Source organism: Centruroides sculpturatus, unplaced genomic scaffold, assembly GCF_000671375.1.
Source record: "Centruroides sculpturatus isolate CEXI.00-Female unplaced genomic scaffold, Cexi_2.0 scaffold491, whole genome shotgun sequence".
Taxonomy (NCBI): domain Eukaryota; kingdom Metazoa; phylum Arthropoda; class Arachnida; order Scorpiones; family Buthidae; genus Centruroides; species Centruroides sculpturatus.
The window spans coordinates 196,752-218,428 of NW_019384702.1; the positions used below are offsets into that span (position 1 = coordinate 196,752).

The 21,677-nt window shown below is 29.0% G+C and overlaps 1 protein-coding gene and 2 long non-coding RNA genes across 3 annotated transcripts in view; 1 reads left to right on the forward strand and 2 right to left on the reverse strand.

The window, feature by feature from the left end:
• LOC111627587 (octopamine receptor beta-2R-like) overlaps window positions 1–21,677 on the forward strand; it is a 139,830-nt gene that overhangs the window by 65,903 nt on the left and 52,250 nt on the right. The window lies entirely within an intron of this gene.
• LOC111627591 lies at window positions 7,016–7,857 on the reverse strand. The gene is made up of 4 exons (XR_002757036.1): window positions 7,756–7,857; window positions 7,646–7,648; window positions 7,418–7,495; window positions 7,016–7,320 (listed from the first exon to the last, which is right to left on the reverse strand). It is a non-coding gene; the product is annotated as an uncharacterized LOC111627591 (long non-coding RNA).
• LOC111627590 lies at window positions 18,974–19,816 on the reverse strand. Its single transcript, XR_002757035.1, has 4 exons — window positions 19,715–19,816; window positions 19,605–19,607; window positions 19,377–19,454; window positions 18,974–19,279 (listed from the first exon to the last, which is right to left on the reverse strand). It is a non-coding gene; the product is annotated as an uncharacterized LOC111627590 (long non-coding RNA).

Sequence of the window (21,677 nt, forward strand, 5' to 3'; positions counted from 1 at the left end):
CGTCAATACTATATATTCAATTAATGAGAAATTCCGTATTAATATCTTTTGTAATAATATAAATTTACATCAAAACAAAATAATTACGTATATTGAATCTATATTTAAGAATTAATTCGATTGGACAGTAATTTAAAACTTAATAAATATAAGTTTAATTAGCAAGTTACGTAAGTGCAACATGAAATTCAGAAATCTCATCAAAATTAATACATTAATTAATGTGTTTATTTAATATTTTTTTTTTGTTTGGTTTCTCTATTAATTAGTAATAAATGATTAAATAAGTTTTAAATAATGAACAATATATTAAGATATGCAAGATGATGGCAATTAAGATCTTTTAATAAAAGGAGAACAATACTAAATTATTTATTAGCTTGAATTACTTGAAATTTATGGATATAAGATTATTTATTTACATTGTAATTAATTTAAAAGTTTTTAACGCTTCTTAAGTGAAAATCGATAAAAATTTTGGTAGATTTTAAACAAAAAAATTTCAGTTTTTACTTATATATAACAGAGGAAAAGTATGTCAATCGGTCGAAAAATCATCCTACCGAAGAATTTTACATTTCTGATCTCAGAGGACCTTGAAATACCGAAGTGCAAACATACAGAAAAATTCCCTAATAATTTGTTAGGGGGTTTTTCTGTATGTTTGGATATTGGTGTGTATATGGGAGAGCGATTTTGTTGACTCTCTTTGAAGCTTAAATTAATAACCCTTGTGCCTTCTGAGGAAATAATTGAGAGAAATTTGTGTATTAGAGATGGTTGGGTGATCCCTTCCGTATTTTTTTTTTAGGATGACGAAGAAAATCTATGCCAAATATGGTGTGGATGAGTTGAACGGGATCCATTTATCTAACAAACATACATAAGTTAAGAGAGAGTGGGCTTTAGGGATGGTTGGGGTGGAGATTCTCACGGTATTTTCCTAGGATATTGTAGAATATTCATGCCAAATTTGGTGCGGATGTGTTGAACGGTATATAACCCTTTACCTAACATACATACATACTTATATATAAGCAACACAACGCGTACAACTGGATGTTCCTCTTAAGAAATAAGAAATCGCGATCCCTTTCCAGTTTGAGAATTTCATTTCTGCTAAAAATCGGGGGAGGAGAAATATTAATTAAAAGCCTCAATATTAATTCATTCAAAGTTTATATTTAGCTGTTTCTTAATTAATTTTTAATATGATTTTAATAAAAATTTGAGCTAACTTATAATCAAAAACACTATACAGATATGTTTCTAAACTCTGTATTCATTCAAGAATTATTATTTTAAAAGGTTTTTTTCCTCTACTTTCTTCAAGTGATTAAGAGCTAAAGTGTAAACTTTTCTCAAAGATAATCTGTCTAGACATAAGTCACGAGTACATAAATTACTGTACAAAGAAAAGGAGGAGGAAAATGAAAGTTAAAAGTATCGCATTAAAGACATTAAAACAGAATTGTCAGAGTTAATGAGTAGTAGGAAAAGATGTTTCATTTCTTTTTAAAAAAAAACCTCAAAGGATCTAAGATAAGCCTTGTTAATTATCACTAAATTGCAATTTATTTAGTTTTAATGGGTTTTTATAATTATTTTTTCTTAAAAAAAATAAGAGTCGAGGGAAGAAGAAAAATGGTTAAGAGTAACTTTTGTTGTCAACTGTTGACGCTTTTTATCAGTTTAATTATGTAAATATAACTTTAAAAAGCGTATAAATAATCTATAAATAATATACAATTGTTATGTTAATAACTTATAATGAAAAAATATGATTAAGTTTATGAGTTATCTTTTGTTATTTTAAGATTATTCCTGGCAGAGATTATTCGAAAATTTATGAATATTGTCTATATCCTGTTTAGTCAAGGTCGTTCTGCTCTATGAAATTACAAAAAAAAAAAGAATATTTAATTTAGTAGAAGTGAATATTGAATTATATAGTGTTATATTTATATATATTCTGTGCGCTTTATACGAAGCGATGCTACGGTGCGCGTCGAGTCGCGTCGCGTCGCGTCGCGTCGTAGAGTTTGAAGAGCGTTATTGTTATCAAAATGGTTGTATATGGGGTTTATTTAAGGCAAATTACATTCTTCCAAAATTATTATTTTAATAGAAACATTTATAATTTCCTTTTAAAATTGATTTTTCGAATCATTTGGAAAAATTTTATTTTAAAATTCTAAAAAATTCTTACAGTTTTTGTTTATGTTAAGATTGAATTTTACATTTTTAAATAAGGGATATTAAATAATATTTTTTAAATAAGTACTTGGAATTTATTATTTCTTTATTAATTCGCTTTTATTTTTCGAAAAAAAAACAAAGATTTATAAATACAGTGGCGCGTTGTCCTATGGGCAAATAGAGCAATTTCCTGGGGCCGTACCAACACAACAGGGGAGGGCCGAAACCAATCTTTTATAATCTCAGTCGCAGCTCAGAACAACCCTTCAGAGGTCGAGAAAACCGGGTGATTCCCCCCAAAAAATTCCTCCGAAGAAAAAATGTCTGAAGTCAACACTGTACGAAAGGCCCCCTAATTCAATTATGACCGAGCCTCATGAAGGTATAACGCGTCAGTGTATAAATATTGATTTTTTTTAATATAAACAAATTTTAATCTTTTATAATGTTATCAGAATAATAAAATTTACAAAATGTTTCTTTATTTGAGTTATCATCTGTTGAGTTTATATGGAAACATCTCCACCCTCATTGATGACTAAATAAATCCACGTAAATCTCATCTAGTGTTGCAAATCCACATAAAATGTACAAACAGATGTTCTTAAACCCTTATAAACCTTATGTAAACCTCATATATGAGTGGAAGTATACGTAAAACATATGTAAATCTCATAAATATGCAAGTAAGCCTTATGAAAAGCTTATAGTGTTTTGTAAATCCGTGTGAATCCCTCAAAGCAATGGTAGGGCCCGTAACATAATATTAATATTATGTGGGGCCCTCTAGCAATTACAGAAAGTAACAATGTGTGGTTTTTTTCCTTAAAGATAATAAATGTGCAATTTTGTCCCATTGATCAATATAAATTTAATATCAACATAAACATTTCTTTAATGTTATCATATACTTATATTGTACAGTACTGTACATATACCATAGAGGTATATTGTATTATAACCACATATATATAAGATATATATATATTAATATACATGAAGTTTCTCAATGAGGGCCTCAGTTAACATCATTTTTCTTGTTGGTCTCNCTAAATTCTTGCAATATATATATATATTGAAAATACATTTATGTTCTAGTAATGTTTGTAATACTTATTACAAAAATAGATTATTGAAAGATGTATAGACGACTTTTTCAATCAATATATTTGACTTTTCTCTTGAAATTATGACGAGAATTGATGCAAAATCCATAAAATATGATTATTAATTATTGATTACACTAAGGATTTCACTCCCAATTGTAATTTTATAGTCAAAAAAATAGCTGTGAGATTTTTTTATTTTACTGTAAGTTCTTCTACGTCGACACGAATTTTTGGAGAATTAAATAATTAAATCTTATGAAATTCAGCGGCCTTTTGTTATCAATATCAGTATCAATGTTTGTATAGCACAATACTGTCAAGAAGAGAAATGAACCAAAGAGTCGTTGGTCATTTAGCAATGACTAAATTTCCTATGAATTATTGCATTGTCGAGTAACTGTAATAAGAAATAATAATAAATTTTAGATATTGATGATTTCTAAAGTCGTTGATTCGTATGTCTGTACAAACTTTATCCGTAAATCTATTTGTAGATTAATTATAGAGTGGCTCGAAAGTCGGTTAATCGCTCAAAAATTGTAGTTTCTACTAAGAAAAGGGGAAAAAACTGTTTCAAATGAAATCCTCTGTATTCAGTACAGTACTGTATTTAATACAGGTTGATAGTTCGTAGATGTGTTATGTCTGTTTGTTTGTTTCAAAGAAAATTAAGAGAAATACAAAGTACCAAATGCAAATTACATTGCAACAGTAGTTGAAGAAGGGTCAATAATAAGTCATTCCAACGTAGAAAATCCTCTTTTTCTAATGTATACGTACCAGATGAGCATAGAGACTCTAATGATTCTTCATACCTTGTAGACACTGTTCACTTAGTAGTGTGCAGAGTCATTAGGATCAGCAGGGTCTTCACGGTCAGCAGTGCATGAAAACCCTACTGACTTCTAACGTAATCTAGCTAAAAACATATTTTTGTTTTAGGCTTTATATTACACGAAACAACAAGAATATTGTTTGGAAGTATTAATGGTTATATTACTACCTGAAGCTTTAATAATACCGGAATATGTGTATGGAATTATACACATATATATTCCATAGAGTAGTTGAGTTTCTGTACAGGTCTTATAGGTTAATTTCTGTAGTCCGGCAATGCCAAGATACCAAGGTTGCCGGATTAAGGAGATTTAACATGTATTAAATCTCAACGAACTTCCTATCTGAACCGGAAGGCAAGCGATTTTTTACATTAAAGATTTTTCTGTATAGAATATCAATAAACAGACAGTGTAATTAAAATAAAATATAATAAACATTTCAAACTAATTTTGTTAATGGTATATTTCTAATCACTGTATTACCCATATTCATACTTGTAATTAATATAATTAATTATGCATTAATTTTAAAGAAGAATATTAAAAAAACACGTTTAAATATTTAATAAAATAATATACTTTCGTTCAGCTTTTACATTAAATTCGTTTAATAAATTGTTTTAACTTACGAGAAATTTTTAAAGATCAAATTCCCGTATAATTTATATACTGGTTTAATTAATAATTCAGAAAGTATATATGTAAAATTAGGTAGTATGTAGTGTTTTTTTTTTTAATAAATATAATTTAACTTACATAAACTACGTATAGAATATAATACACACGTGTTCGAAACTTAATAACGAACACAATTACTAGAGGTGTGAGCTAGAAAACGTCACCAATAATGACGTTGTGAGTGTTACATCACAGTTCGAGGTGGACATATTCCACACTGACAGGTCTGTCTGCCTGGGTATTGGTAAGCACTTTCCCTCCCTTCTCTCCCCTACTTTCAACAACTGTATGTATCTTTCTCACTAAAGACTTTTATGGCTTTGATTTGTCAAATCCTACAAGTTGTTGCGTTAGACATCGATTATTCGCCTACAGTTCTCTATATTCATGTATTAAATTATGGACACGTGTGTATAGTACGACATTAAACTATTATACATAATTTACAAATAAATTTAAACATAAGAGCATACTTAAAAGCATCATCTACGACTCAATAAAGAAGTTGATATAACTTCTTTTATTTTTATCACTTGTCAGTGATCAGCCAACCATATTTTACCATACGAAACAGTTAAAATAAGGGGGAAATATAATAATAATAATAATAAAAAATAACAAAGTTTTTTTACTACCTTTCTAAAAATACCCACTCAAGTAGTTTGCATGAATAATTGAAGAGGTAGATGATCATTATCATTATTAATTCATTACACGATTGATTCTCTCTAATTTAGTTGGAAAGAATTATCTATATTTGTATCTCCGAATATAATAAATACAGTTTTTTTTTTCTGTACAATTTTTAGATATTTAATTCTTCGGTTAATGAGATAAAAGCGAAGACAACGCCCAAACAAAAATGATCAATGAAATGGAAACTATTTAAAGATTTTTTTTCTTCTCTCCCTCCTCCCTTTTATTATCATCATCATGATAAAAATTTCTAAAGAAAATTATACTTTCTGAAAATACTTTGGTTACACCCTTATCTATATACGTGAGCGTGAAGAAATTCGTGGAGCGTGAAGAAAATGCTAGATTTAGTGTGCTAAGGGATATAAAAATAGCTATCGATTGGATAATGGAGATCATTGAGAAAATAATTCTGGCTTTTTTTTTTTCTTTCTTTTTCCTCTTTTATTCTTCTTTCTTGCAAATTTATTATGCTTATTAAACATTCTCGTAGTCACTTCTTTTTTTATACACTAAATGGCTCTATTTCAGTTACAATTTTCGAGATAATTTGTATGGATTTAAGTGTGCAGCAAATTTAAATGCACCGTTATAGATCTAGCTTATTAAATCATAGGACAATTGCTTGTATTTTACTTTTCCGGTGTTATATAACAAAAAAAGAAGTATTGAAACGTCTAGAAATGCAAAAAAGTTGGGATATTTTTCTGTATGTACGTGCGGGGCACGATTTAGTTTTCCCAATTTGAAGCTTCATTACTCCTGTTCTTCTTGTCGAAATTTTCTGAAATTTTTTAGGGAGGTTTCTATTTTAGGGGAAAATGTTCTTACAAATTTTCACGAAAATCGGGCCATTGGTTCGGGAGATATTAAAGGGATGAGGCCATATTTGTTTATTCGTATATGCCTACTCGATACGTGGGCGACTCTACCTCCCGGGGTTATTTTATGAGAAACTGGCCCCTATTTAGGTATTAGTTATAGACGTAAAGAAAACCCGGGAAATTCAACGAATTTTTTTACACGTTTCTTAGAGACGAAAATATATATGGAATGCCAGGAAAGTCCAGCAACAATCAATTTTCGCGATATTTTAAATAAATTCATAAGATTTAAGCTTCGTAAAGTTAATTTTCTTAAAGAAATTTCAGGGGTAAAAATGTGACAAACTTCAGTATTCATACAATTCTTATTATTTTGCAACGTTCGCGTCGCTCGACGCGACGCCGCGCTGCGATTCTTAGCGCTAAATTTATTCTTTAAATGATTAATATCCTCTTATAAAATAGGAAAGAAATACCAAAAATAGTTTCAGTAATATTTATAGAAATAAAGTAATCTTTAATGATCATTTTTATAATGGATGCTTTATGAAATATTGATAATTTCGCCTCAACGCACGCAATGGAGCATCATTAATTTATGAGATGCAATAAGAAAATTTTTAAATTATTAGTACTAAAACGCCCGCTACGTTCACAGTAAAAGTTTCCTAATGGTTTCAACATCCAAGTTTATTTTTGTTGATTTTTTGCAAGCGAATTAAAGGCGCGTATTCTTTAAAAATGCTCCATTTTGTTTTAAAATAGAGGGGAAAAAATATGAACATTCTACTTCTATGGAAATTTAGAACGAACAAACTGCAACGTGTAGAGCGTGACAGATTTTTTTTTTCCTATTCCTATTCCTATTTCCTATTTCTTATTCACTGAAGTAATTAGATGTAGCATAATGGAATTCAGGCCTAACTTATTGCCGATTATACACAACTATGACCTACATTATAGAAGAATATAAGCCTGAAAATAGACAACTCAGTGTATAAATACTATATATACAAATTGCCAAACGTTAATTTTAAAAAATAATTATAAAACAAACAATTTGTAACCGTACAGTAGAGATCAGCGCGGATTAAATTCCAGATTCCTCAGCAGAAATTGTATTGTCAATTTCTTGTCCAAAAAGCTCATTCTATAATTTAAAAAAAAAAAGCTATTTATATATTTTTTTAAAGGAAAGGGATGTTTTAAATTATATATATATCCAAAATATTACATTATATATATATTTTAATATTTAAAACATCGATAGAGTTCCAAGCACCAATTTAATGTAACTTACTTTCTGCAGAATAGTAGAGACGATTTTTTTTTAATATAGTTATTTACATGCATTAAAATGTTAAAAAATTCAATCCTAAATTTTAGTAAAGTTATATTGAAAGATATTACTTGGAAAGTTTACGATCGATTACGACCGAGCCTTTTTTGGGGGGGTTATTACTGAATTCTAGATGATAGGGTAGTGGCGAATGTTCCATTATGCTAAGTAGGATATAAATCTAACTGTTTTTCCCAGTTAAAAATTTCTTTCTTTCTCTCTAAATTGCATGAAATATTCTAATTGTAAACTGAATAAAAATTACTTTGTGACCAACAAAAATAAAAAAAATCGATTATATAATAATAATAATTTACCTTTCAAAACTGTATTGTTATTGTTTAAATGGTGTTAATCGAAACACGTCGATAAGATAATTAATATTGCATCGCTATCGTAGGAATTAAAGAAATTTAATAATAAAGTTCATTCCGGAGTCTTTTTTATTATCTAGTTTATCATCTTGTTTATACCAAGGAGTAGGATGATATGCAGTTATCATTTTCCCTGTTGTTATAAAACAGAGGGAAATTATGTCGAAAAAAATTGACCCTTTCCCAAAGATTTTTACACTTCTGGACTCGGAGAAATTGAAACAAAAGGAAATTTTTAAAAAATTAGGGATTTTTTCCTGTATGTATGGAGATTAATGTGTGTGCGTGTATGAGAGGCATGATTTTGTTCCCCCAATTTAAAGCTTAATAACTATTGCGCCTTTTGTCAAAAATTTTTGAAATTTTGCAGGGTGGTTTGTGTATTAGGAAGGAAATTTTCTAGCAATTTTCAGGAAAATCGAATTATTGGTTCGGGAGATATGGCCCATTCTCTTAATATCTCGCGAACCTATCTGAAAACTTAAAGGTGATGATAGCAATTATTAGGAATAAAAATAAAGTCCAGTAACAATGTTCTAGATTTTTTTCTAATGACTCGAACAAGTTGGAGAAGTTTCATAGATTATTTTAAAACTTCAAAAAATATTTTTTGCTATAATTTAATTCAATATGATTTACACCTTATTCATGTAAGGTATTTTAAATATTTAGTTATGTTGTTACAGACAAATGTCAGTCTTTAGAAAACTTTTTAAATATATTTTATTATTGATATCTAAATCGTTTTGAGTTATATGTTTAATAAATAATATAAAATATAGAATAATAAATAGGAAAGTAGAAGTAATTGGCGTGTAATATATATCGTCACGTGAATGTCAAACTCGTATATATTATTGGAAATAATATAAAATGCAATATGTAAAAATAATATATAATTTCATGAAGATGATTTGGATATATTCACGATGATATGAAAATATATTAAAATAAACGCAAATATTCGCGATGATGGTGTGAGGTAAATATTTGCGAAGATTATCTGAGGTAAAGACAAATATTTGCGAAGATTATCTGAGGTAAAGACAAATATTTGCGAAGATTATCTGAGGTAAAGACAAATATTTGCGAAGATTATCTGAGGAAAATATTCGCGAAGATTATCTGAGGTAAAGGTAAATATTTGCGAAGATTATGTGAGGTAAAGACAAATATTTGCGAAGATTATCTGAGGTAAAGACAAATATTTGCGAAGATTATCTGAGGAAAATATTCGCGAAGATTATCTGAGGTAAAGGTAAATATTTGCGAAGATTATGTGAGGTAAAGACAAATATTTGCGAAGATTATCTGAGGTAAAGACAAATATTTGCGAAGATTATCTGAGGAAAATATTCGCGAAGATTATCTGAGGTAAAGGTAAATATTTGCGAAGATTATGTGAGGTAAAGACAAATATTTGCGAAGATTATCTGAGGTAAAGACAAATATTTGCGAAGATTATCTGAGGAAAATATTCGCGAAGATTATCTGAGGTAAAGGTAAATATTTGCGAAGATTATCTGAGGTAAAGACAAATATTTGCGAAGATTATCTGAGGTAAAGACAAATATTTGCGAAGATTATCTGAGGAAAATATTCGCGAAGATTATCTGAGGTAAAGGTAAATATTTGCGAAGATTATGTGAGGTAAAGACAAATATTTGCGAAGATTATCTGAGGTAAAGACAAATATTTGCGAAGATTATCTGAGGAAAATATTCGCGAAGATTATCTGAGGTAAAGGTAAATATTTGCGAAGATTATGTGAGGTAAAGACAAATATTTGCGAAGATTATCTGAGGTAAAGACAAATATTTGCGAAGATTATCTGAGGAAAATATTCGCGAAGATTATCTGAGGTAAAGGTAAATATTTGCGAAGATTATGTGAGGTAAAGACAAATATTTGCGAAGATTATCTGAGGTAAAGACAAATATTTGCGAAGATTATCTGAGGAAAATATTCGCGAAGATTATCTGAGGTAAAGGTAAATATTTGCGAAGATTATCTGAGGTAAAGACAAATATTTGCGAAGATTATCTGAGGTAAAGACAAATATTTGCGAAGATTATCTGAGGAAAATATTCGCGAAGATTATCTGAGGTAAAGGTAAATATTTGCGAAGATTATGTGAGGTAAAGACAAATATTTGCGAAGATTATCTGAGGTAAAGACAAATATTTGCGAAGATTATCTGAGGAAAATATTCGCGAAGATTATCTGAGGTAAAGGTAAATATTTGCGAAGATTATGTGAGGTAAAGACAAATATTTGCGAAGATTATCTGAGGTAAAGACAAATATTTGCGAAGATTATCTGAGGAAAATATTCGCGAAGATTATCTGAGGTAAAGGTAAATATTTGCGAAGATTATGTGAGGTAAAGACAAATATTTGCGAAGATTATCTGAGGTAAAGGTAAATATTTGCGAAGATTATGTGAGGTAAAGGTAAATATTTGCGAAGATTATGTGCGATAAAGGTAAATATTCGCGAAGATGGCGTGAAGTAAGGGCAAATAAATGTGAAGACGATGCGAAAATAAATGGAAATATACGAAATACAAAAAAAAGTTCACCAAAATATAAAAGATCCGATTTACTTATTATTTTATTCATAAATATATAAAATTTATTAAATAAATCTAAATGATAAAAAAAATTAATTAAGATGCGCAAAAATAGTAACGAAAATATCCTTTTAAAAACGTAAAATAAGTAAAAACAAAGTTAAATGGAAAAGTTTACATAAAATAATGTAACTTATACAGAAAGGAACGTCAATACTATATATTCAATTAATGAGAAATTCCGTATTAATATCTTTTGTAATAATATAAATTTACATCAAAACAAAATAATTACGTATATTGAATCTATATTTAAGAATTAATTCGATTGGACAGTAATTTAAAACTTAATAAATATAAGTTTAATTAGCAAGTTACGTAAGTGCAACATGAAATTCAGAAATCTCATCAAAATTAATACATTAATTAATGTGTTTATTTAATATTTTTTTTTTGTTTGGTTTCTCTATTAATTAGTAATAAATGATTAAATAAGTTTTAAATAATGAACAATATATTAAGATATGCAAGATGATGGCAATTAAGATCTTTTAATAAAAGGAGAACAATACTAAATTATTTATTAGCTTGAATTACTTGAAATTTATGGATATAAGATTATTTATTTACATTGTAATTAATTTAAAAGTTTTTAACGCTTCTTAAGTGAAAATCGATAAAAATTTTGGTAGATTTTAAACAAAAAAATTTCAGTTTTTACTTATATATAACAGAGGAAAAGTATGTCAATCGGTCGAAAAATCATCCTACCGAAGAATTTTACATTTCTGATCTCAGAGGACCTTGAAATACCGAAGTGCAAACATACAGAAAAATTCCCTAATAATTTGTTAGGGGGTTTTTCTGTATGTTTGGATATTGGTGTGTATATGGGAGAGCGATTTTGTTGACACTCTTTGAAGCTTAAATTAATAACCCTTGTGCCTTCTGAGGAAATAATTGAGAGAAATTTGTGTATTAGAGATGGTTGGGTGATCCCTTCCGTATTTTTTTTTAGGATGACGAAGAAAATCTATGCCAAATATGGTGTGGATGAGTTGAACGCGATCCATTTATCTAACAAACATACATAAGTTAAGAGAGAGTGGGCTTTAGGGATGGTTGGGGTGGAGATTCTCACGGTATTTTCCTAGGATATTGTAGAATATTCATGCCAAATTTGGTGCGGATGTGTTGAACGGTATATAACCCTTTACCTAACATACATACATACTTATATATAAGCAACACAACGCGTACAACTGGATGTTCCTCTTAAGAAATAAGAAATCGCGATCCCTTTCCAGTTTGAGAATTTCATTTCTGCTAAAAATCGGGGGAGGAGAAATATTAATTAAAAGCCTCAATATTAATTCATTCAAAGTTTATATTTAGCTGTTTCTTAATTAATTTTTAATATGATTTTAATAAAAATTTGAGCTAACTTATAATCAAAAACACTATACAGATATGTTTCTAAACTCTGTATTCATTCAAGAATTATTATTTTAAAAGGTTTTTTTCCTCTACTTTCTTCAAGTGATTAAGAGCTAAAGTGTAAACTTTTCTCAAAGATAATCTGTCTAGACATAAGTCACGAGTACATAAATTACTGTACAAAGAAAAGGAGGAGGAAAATGAAAGTTAAAAGTATCGCATTAAAGACATTAAAACAGAATTGTCAGAGTTAATGAGTAGTAGGAAAAGATGTTTCATTTCTTTTTAAAAAAAAACCTCAAAGGATCTAAGATAAGCCTTGTTAATTATCACTAAATTGCAATTTATTTAGTTTTAATGGGTTTTTATAATTATTTTTTCTTAAAAAAAATAAGAGTCGAGGGAAGAAGAAAAATGGTTAAGAGTAACTTTTGTTGTCAACTGTTGACGCTTTTTATCAGTTTAATTATGTAAATATAACTTTAAAAAGCGTATAAATAATCTATAAATAATATACAATTGTTATGTTAATAACTTATAATGAAAAAATATGATTAAGTTTATGAGTTATCTTTTGTTATTTTAAGATTATTCCTGGCAGAGATTATTCGAAAATTTATGAATATTGTCTATATCCTGTTTAGTCAAGGTCGTTCTGCTCTATGAAATTACAAAAAAAAAAGAATATTTAATTTAGTAGAAGTGAATATTGAATTATATAGTGTTATATTTATATATATTCTGTGCGCTTTATACGAAGCGATGCTACGGTGCGCGTCGAGTCGCGTCGCGTCGCGTCGCGTCGTAGAGTTTGAAGAGCGTTATTGTTATCAAAATGGTTGTATATGGGGTTTATTTAAGGCAAATTACATTCTTCCAAAATTATTATTTTAATAGAAACATTTATAATTTCCTTTTAAAATTGATTTTTCGAATCATTTGGAAAAATTTTATTTTAAAATTCTAAAAAATTCTTACAGTTTTTGTTTATGTTAAGATTGAATTTTACATTTTTAAATAAGGGATATTAAATAATATTTTTTAAATAAGTACTTGGAATTTATTATTTCTTTATTAATTCGCTTTTATTTTTCGAAAAAAAAACAAAGATTTATAAATACAGTGGCGCGTTGTCCTATGGGCAAATAGTGCAATTTCCTGGGGCCGTACCAACACAACAGGGGAGGGCCGAAACCAATCTTTTATAATCTCAGTCGCAGCTCAGAACAACCCTTCAGAGGTCGAGAAAACCGGGTGATTCCCCCCAAAAAATTCCTCCGAAGAAAAAATGTCTGAAGTCAACACTGTACGAAAGGCCCCCTAATTCAATTATGACCGAGCCTCATGAAGGTATAACGCGTCAGTGTATAAATATTGATTTTTTTTAATATAAACAAATTTTAATCTTTTATAATGTTATCAGAATAATAAAATTTACAAAATGTTTCTTTATTTGAGTTATCATCTGTTGAGTTTATATGGAAACATCTCCACCCTCATTGATGACTAAATAAATCCACGTAAATCTCATCTAGTGTTGCAAATCCACATAAAATGTACAAACAGATGTTCTTAAACCCTTATAAACCTTATGTAAACCTCATATATGAGTGGAAGTATACGTAAAACATATGTAAATCTCATAAATATGCAAGTAAGCCTTATGAAAAGCTTATAGTGTTTTGTAAATCCGTGTGAATCCCTCAAAGCAATGGTAGGGCCCGTAACATAATATTAATATTATGTGGGGCCCTCTAGCAATTACAGAAAGTAACAATGTGTGGTTTTTTTCCTTAAAGATAATAAATGTGCAATTTTGTCCCATTGATCAATATAAATTTAATATCAACATAAACATTTCTTTAATGTTATCATATACTTATATTGTACAGTACTGTACATATACCATAGAGGTATATTGTATTATAACCACATATATATAAGATATATATATATTAATATACATGAAGTTTCTCAATGAGGGCCTCAGTTAACATCATTTTTCTTGTTGGTCCCACCTCTGCCTCCTTATAGGCATAAGGGTAACCTATTCGAGGGACAAAAGGGGAATGCGCCACCTCCTTAAATAAAAATCTGAAATAAACACAAGACAATTTAATGATTTTCTAATATTTTAATTTAACTTTTCTTTATTTAACATACTTTAATACTTTTAATTCGACATATTAAAGTCATTTTAAACACAAACCTACCCTTTCCTCTTAGGGTGCATACCAAAATACATACACAGCTTTAAAAATGATAGTATAGTAATAATTAATTGTAAATTTAATTAAATATTACATTGAGATTTAGAAATGATTATTATGTGGTTAAAAAATCATAAAAAAACTCACAAAAAAAACATTCGTACAGGATACAAGAATACGTCTTTATAAATTTCCTTCTTCTTTTCTATAAATTCTACAATTGATCTTTATCTTATCTTTAAATAAATAAAATAAATCGAGTACAAATTTGGCGATTCATTGTTTAAACATCTTATAAAATATCACAGGAAAATGTTTAGAAATCGAATTTATCTTTTATGCCATTAAATTAGCAGAATATAAAATAGATTAAATGCATTTTATATTACTTAGAAAAGGGAATAAACAAACGTCTAGACAGCTTTTGTGCTCCATTAAAGATGAATTGATTTTTTTAATCAAATAATAAACCTAAATGGATAATAATAGTAATAATAAAAGACCCATTATGATCAGTACTATCTATAAATAATATACAATTGTTATGTTAATAACTTATAATGAAAAAATATGATTAAGTTTATGAGTTATCTTTTGTTATTTTAAGATTATTCCTGGCAGAGATTATTCGAAAATTTATGAATATTGTCTATATCCTGTTTAGTCAAGGTCGTTCTGCTCTATGAAATTACAAAAAAAAAAGAATATTTAATTTAGTAGAAGTGAATATTGAATTATATAGTGTTATATTTATATATATTCTGTGCGCTTTATACGAAGCGATGCTACGGTGCGCGTCGAGTCGCGTCGCGTCGCGTCGCGTCGTAGAGTTTGAAGAGCGTTATTGTTATCAAAATGGTTGTATATGGGGTTTATTTAAGGCAAATTACATTCTTCCAAAATTATTATTTTAATAGAAACATTTATAATTTCCTTTTAAAATTGATTTTTCGAATCATTTGGAAAAATTTTATTTTAAAATTCTAAAAAATTCTTACAGTTTTTGTTTATGTTAAGATTGAATTTTACATTTTTAAATAAGGGATATTAAATAATATTTTTTAAATAAGTACTTGGAATTTATTATTTCTTTATTAATTCGCTTTTATTTTTCGAAAAAAAAACAAAGATTTATAAATACAGTGGCGCGTTGTCCTATGGGCAAATAGAGCAATTTCCTGGGGCCGTACCAACACAACAGGGGAGGGCCGAAACCAATCTTTTATAATCTCAGTCGCAGCTCAGAACAACCCTTCAGAGGTCGAGAAAACCGGGTGATTCCCCCCAAAAAATTCCTCCGAAGAAAAAATGTCTGAAGTCAACACTGTACGAAAGGCCCCCTAATTCAATTATGACCGAGCCTCATGAAGGTATAACGCGTCAGTGTATAAATATTGATTTTTTTTAATATAAACAAATTTTAATCTTTTATAATGTTATCAGAATAATAAAATTTACAAAATGTTTCTTTATTTGAGTTATCATCTGTTGAGTTTATATGGAAACATCTCCACCCTCATTGATGACTAAATAAATCCACGTAAATCTCATCTAGTGTTGCAAATCCACATAAAATGTACAAACAGATGTTCTTAAACCCTTATAAACCTTATGTAAACCTCATATATGAGTGGAAGTATACGTAAAACATATGTAAATCTCATAAATATGCAAGTAAGCCTTATGAAAAGCTTATAGTGTTTTGTAAATCCGTGTGAATCCCTCAAAGCAATGGTAGGGCCCGTAACATAATATTAATATTATGTGGGGCCCTCTAGCAATTACAGAAAGTAACAATGTGTGGTTTTTTTCCTTAAAGATNAGGTAGTATGTAGTTTTTTTTTTTAATAAATATAATTTAACTTACATAAACTACGTATAGAATATAATACACACGTGTTCGAAACTTAATAACGAACACAATTACTAGAGGTGTGAGCTAGAAAACGTCACCAATAATGACGTTGTGAGTGTTACATCACAGTTCGAGGTGGACATATTCCACACTGACAGGTCTGTCTGCCTGGGTATTGGTAAGCACTTTCCCTCCCTTCTCTCCCCTACTTTCAACAACTGTATGTATCTTTCTCACTAAAGACTTTTATGGCTTTGATTTGTCAAATCCTACAAGTTGTTGCGTTAGACATCGATTATTCGCCTACAGTTCTCTATATTCATGTATTAAATTATGGACACGTGTGTATAGTACGACATTAAACTATTATACATAATTTACAAATAAATTTAAACATAAGAGCATACTTAAAAGCATCATCTACGACTCAATAAAGAAGTTGATATAACTTCTTTTATTTTTATCACTTGTCAGTGATCAGCCAACCATATTTTACCATACGAAACAGTTAAAATAAGGGGGAAATATAATAATAATAATAATAATAATCGTGGATACGAAGAGACGCGACGCGATGCGACGATAGGAATTACTTATAATCTTTTAAAGTATCAGAATATTGCTTTAATTAAAGATTTAATTTATTAGTTCTGTTTCTCGAAGGGGTAAAATGAGATTAATGAAAAGAGAAGTGAACGGAAGACCATTGCTTTCACTTAAATTTTCTTGATAAATGGATGCGTGAAAGTTGCGTAGGTTCTAAGAAGGAAAAACACTTTTTTTAATCAATAAAAAATTACACGAGATAAAGTAATCTAGTCACATTTAACTTTGTTTGAATAATTGATAAAGAGATTTTCAAAAAATTCACGTTCTTTTTTATTTTTTACTCATATAAATGCACTGAAAAGTAAAAAAAAAATAGAACTTTTCTTCCTGGTTTTCACAGTATTCTTGGTATTATGCCACCAAAAATAAAAGCGTGGGACAATCATATTTAGAAATATCCTTACAGTTACTATAATTTTTATAGGCTTTTCTTGAGTGCCCAGGGGTACTCATGTTTAGGAATATTCTTAGTTACAGTTTCTATGATTTTTATTGGCTTCTCATGAGTGCCCACTGGTGCTCCTGTTTACTAATACTCTTAGTTTTCCAGTTACTATAATNTCTTTTATTTTTATCACTTGTCAGTGATCAGCCAACCATATTTTACCATACGAAACAGTTAAAATAAGGGGGAAATATAATAATAATAATAATAAAAAATAACAAAGTTTTTTTACTACCTTTCTAAAAATACCCACTCAAGTAGTTTGCATGAATAATTGAAGAGGTAGATGATCATTATCATTATTAATTCATTACACGATTGATTCTCTCTAATTTAGTTGGAAAGAATTATCTATATTTGTATCTCCGAATATAATAAATACAGTTTTTTTTTTCTGTACAATTTTTAGATATTTAATTCTTCGGTTAATGAGATAAAAGCGAAGACAACGCCCAAACAAAAATGATCAATGAAATGGAAACTATTTAAAGATTTTTTTTCTTCTCTCCCTCCTCCCTTTTATTATCATCATCATGATAAAAATTTCTAAAGAAAATTATACTTTCTGAAAATACTTTGGTTACACCCTTATCTATATACGTGAGCGTGAAGAAATTCGTGGAGCGTGAAGAAAATGCTAGATTTAGTGTGCTAAGGGATATAAAAATAGCTATCGATTGGATAATGGAGATCATTGAGAAAATAATTCTGGCTTTTTTTTTTTCTTTCTTTTTCCTCTTTTATTCTTCTTTCTTGCAAATTTATTATGCTTATTAAACATTCTCGTAGTCACTTCTTTTTTTATACACTAAATGGCTCTATTTCAGTTACAATTTTCGAGATAATTTGTATGGATTTAAGTGTGCAGCAAATTTAAATGCACCGTTATAGATCTAGCTTATTAAATCATAGGACAATTGCTTGTATTTTACTTTTCCGGTGTTATATAACAAAAAAGAAGTATTGAAACGTCTAGAAATGCAAAAAAGTTGGGATATTTTTCTGTATGTACGTGCGGGGCACGATTTAGTTTTCCCAATTTGAAGCTTCATTACTCCTGTTCTTCTTGTCGAAATTTTCTGAAATTTTTTAGGGAGGTTTCTATTTTAGGGGAAAATGTTCTTACAAATTTTCACGAAAATCGGGCCATTGGTTCGGGAGATATTAAAGGGATGAGGCCATATTTGTTTATTCGTATATGCCTACTCGATACGTGGGCGACTCTACCTCCCGGGGTTATTTTATGAGAAACTGGCCCCTATTTAGGTATTAGTTATAGACGTAAAGAAAACCCGGGAAATTCAACGAATTTTTTTACACGTTTCTTAGAGACGAAAATATATATGGAATGCCAGGAAAGTCCAGCAACAATCAATTTTCGCGATATTTTAAATAAATTCATAAGATTTAAGCTTCGTAAAGTTAATTTTCTTAAAGAAATTTCAGGGGTAAAAATGTGACAAACTTCAGTATTCATACAATTCTTATTATTTTGCAACGTTCGCGTCGCTCGACGCGACGCCGCGCTGCGATTCTTAGCGCTAAATTTATTCTTTAAATGATTAATATCCTCTTATAAAATAGGAAAGAAATACCAAAAATAGTTTCAGTAATATTTATAGAAATAAAGTAATCTTTAATGATCATTTTTATAATGGATGCTTTATGAAATATTGATAATTTCGCCTCAACGCACGCAATGGAGCATCATTAATTTATGAGATGCAATAAGAAAATTTTTAAATTATTAGTACTAAAACGCCCGCTACGTTCACAGTAAAAGTTTCCTAATGGTTTCAACATCCAAGTTTATTTTTGTTGATTTTTTGCAAGCGAATTAAAGGCGCGTATTCTTTAAAAATGCTCCATTTTGTTTTAAAATAGAGGGGAAAAAATATGAACATTCTACTTCTATGGAAATTTAGAACGAACAAACTGCAACGTGTAGAGCGTGACAGATTTTTTTTTTCCTATTCCTATTCCTATTTCCTATTTCTTATTCACTGAAGTAATTAGATGTAGCATAATGGAATTCAGGCCTAACTTATTGCCGATTATACACAACTATGACCTACATTATAGAAGAATATAAGCCTGAAAATAGACAACTCAGTGTATAAATACTATATATACAAATTGCCAAACGTTAATTTTAAAAAATAATTATAAAACAAACAATTTGTAACCGTACAGTAGAGATCAGCGCGGATTAAATTCCAGATTCCTCAGCAGAAATTGTATTGTCAATTTCTTGTCCAAAAAGCTCATTCTATAATTTAAAAAAAAAAAGCTATTTATATATTTTTTTAAAGGAAAGGGATGTTTTAAATTATATATATATCCAAAATATTACATTATATATATATTTTAATATTTAAAACATCGATAGAGTTCCAAGCACCAATTTAATGTAACTTACTTTCTGCAGAATAGTAGAGACGATTTTTTTTTAATATAGTTATTTACATGCATTAAAATGTTAAAAAATTCAATCCTAAATTTTAGTAAAGTTATATTGAAAGATATTACTTGGAAAGTTTACGATCGATTACGACCGAGCCTTTTTTGGGGGGGTTATTACTGAATTCTAGATGATAGGGTAGTGGCGAATGTTCCATTATGCTAAGTAGGATATAAATCTAACTGTTTTTCCCAGTTAAAAATTTCTTTCTTTCTCTCTAAATTGCATGAAATATTCTAATTGTAAACTGAATAAAAATTACTTTGTGACCAACAAAAATAAAAAAAATCGATTATATAATAATAATAATTTACCTTTCAAAACTGTATTGTTATTGTTTAAATGGTGTTAATCGAAACACGTCGATAAGATAATTAATATTGCATCGCTATCGTAGGAATTAAAGAAATTTAATAATAAAGTTCATTCCGGAGTCTTTTTTATTATCTAGTTTATCATCTTGTTTATACCAAGGAGTAGGATGATATGCAGTTATCATTTTCCCTGTTGTTATAAAACAGAGGGAAATTATGTCGAAAAAAATTGACCCTTTCCCAAAGATTTTTACACTTCTGGACTCGGAGAAATTGAAACAAAAGGAAATTTTTAAAAAATTAGGGATTTTTTCCTGTATGTATGGAGATTAATGTGTGTGCGTGTATGAGAGGCATGATTTTGTTCCCCCAATTTAAAGCTTAATAACTATTGCGCCTTTTGTCAAAAATTTTTGAAATTTTGCAGGGTGGTTTGTGTATTAGGAAGGAAATTTTCTAGCAATTTTCAGGAAAATCGAATTATTGGTTCGGGAGATATGGCCCATTCTCTTAATATCTCGCGAACCTATCTGAAAACTTAAAGGTGATGATAGCAATTATTAGGAATAAAAATAAAGTCCAGTAACAATGTTCTAGATTTTTTTCTAATGACTCGAACAAGTTGGAGAAGTTTCATAGATTATTTTAAAACTTCAAAAAATATTTTTTGCTATAATTTAATTCAATATGATTTACACCTTATTCATGTAAGGTATTTTAAATATTTAGTTATGTTGTTACAGACAAATGTCAGTCTTTAGAAAACTTTTTAAATATATTTTATTATTGATATCTAAATCGTTTTGAGTTATATGTTTAATAAATAATATAAAATATAGAATAATAAATAGGAAAGTAGAAGTAATTGGCGTGTAATATATATCGTCACGTGAATGTCAAACTCGTATATATTATTGGAAATAATATAAAATGCAATATGTAAAAATAATATATAATTTCATGAAGATGATTTGGATATATTCACGATGATATGAAAATATATTAAAATAAACGCAAATATTCGCGATGATGGTGTGAGGTAAATATTTGCGAAGATTATCTGAGGTAAAGACAAATATTTGCGAAGATTATCTGAGGAANTTAGGAATATTCTTAGTTACAGTTTCTATGATTTTTATTGGCTTCTCATGAGTGCCCACTGGTGCTCCTGTTTACTAATACTCTTAGTTTTCCAGTTACTATAATTTTTATAGGCTTTTCTTGAGTGCCCAGGGGTACTCATGTTTAGGAATATTCTTAGTTACAGTTTCTATGATTTTTATTGGCTTCTCATGAGTGCCCACTGGTGCTCCTGTTTACTAATACTCTTAGTTTTCCAGTTACTATAATTTTTATAGGCTTTTCTTGAGTGCCCAGGGGTACTCATGTTTAGGAATATTCTTAGTTACAGTTTCTATGATTTTTATTGGCTTCTCATGAGTGCCCACTGGTGCTCCTGTTTACTAATACTCTTAGTTTTCCAGTTACTATAATTTTTATAGGCTTTTCTTGAGTGCCCAGGGGTACTCATGTTTAGGAATATTCTTAGTTACAGTTTCTATGATTTTTATTGGCTTCTCATGAGTGCCCACTGGTGCTCCTGTTTACTAATACTCTTAGTTTTCCAGTTACTATAATTTTTATAGGCTTTTCTTGAGTGCCCAGGGGTACTCATGTTTAGGAATATTCTTAGTTACAGTTTCTATGATTTTTATTG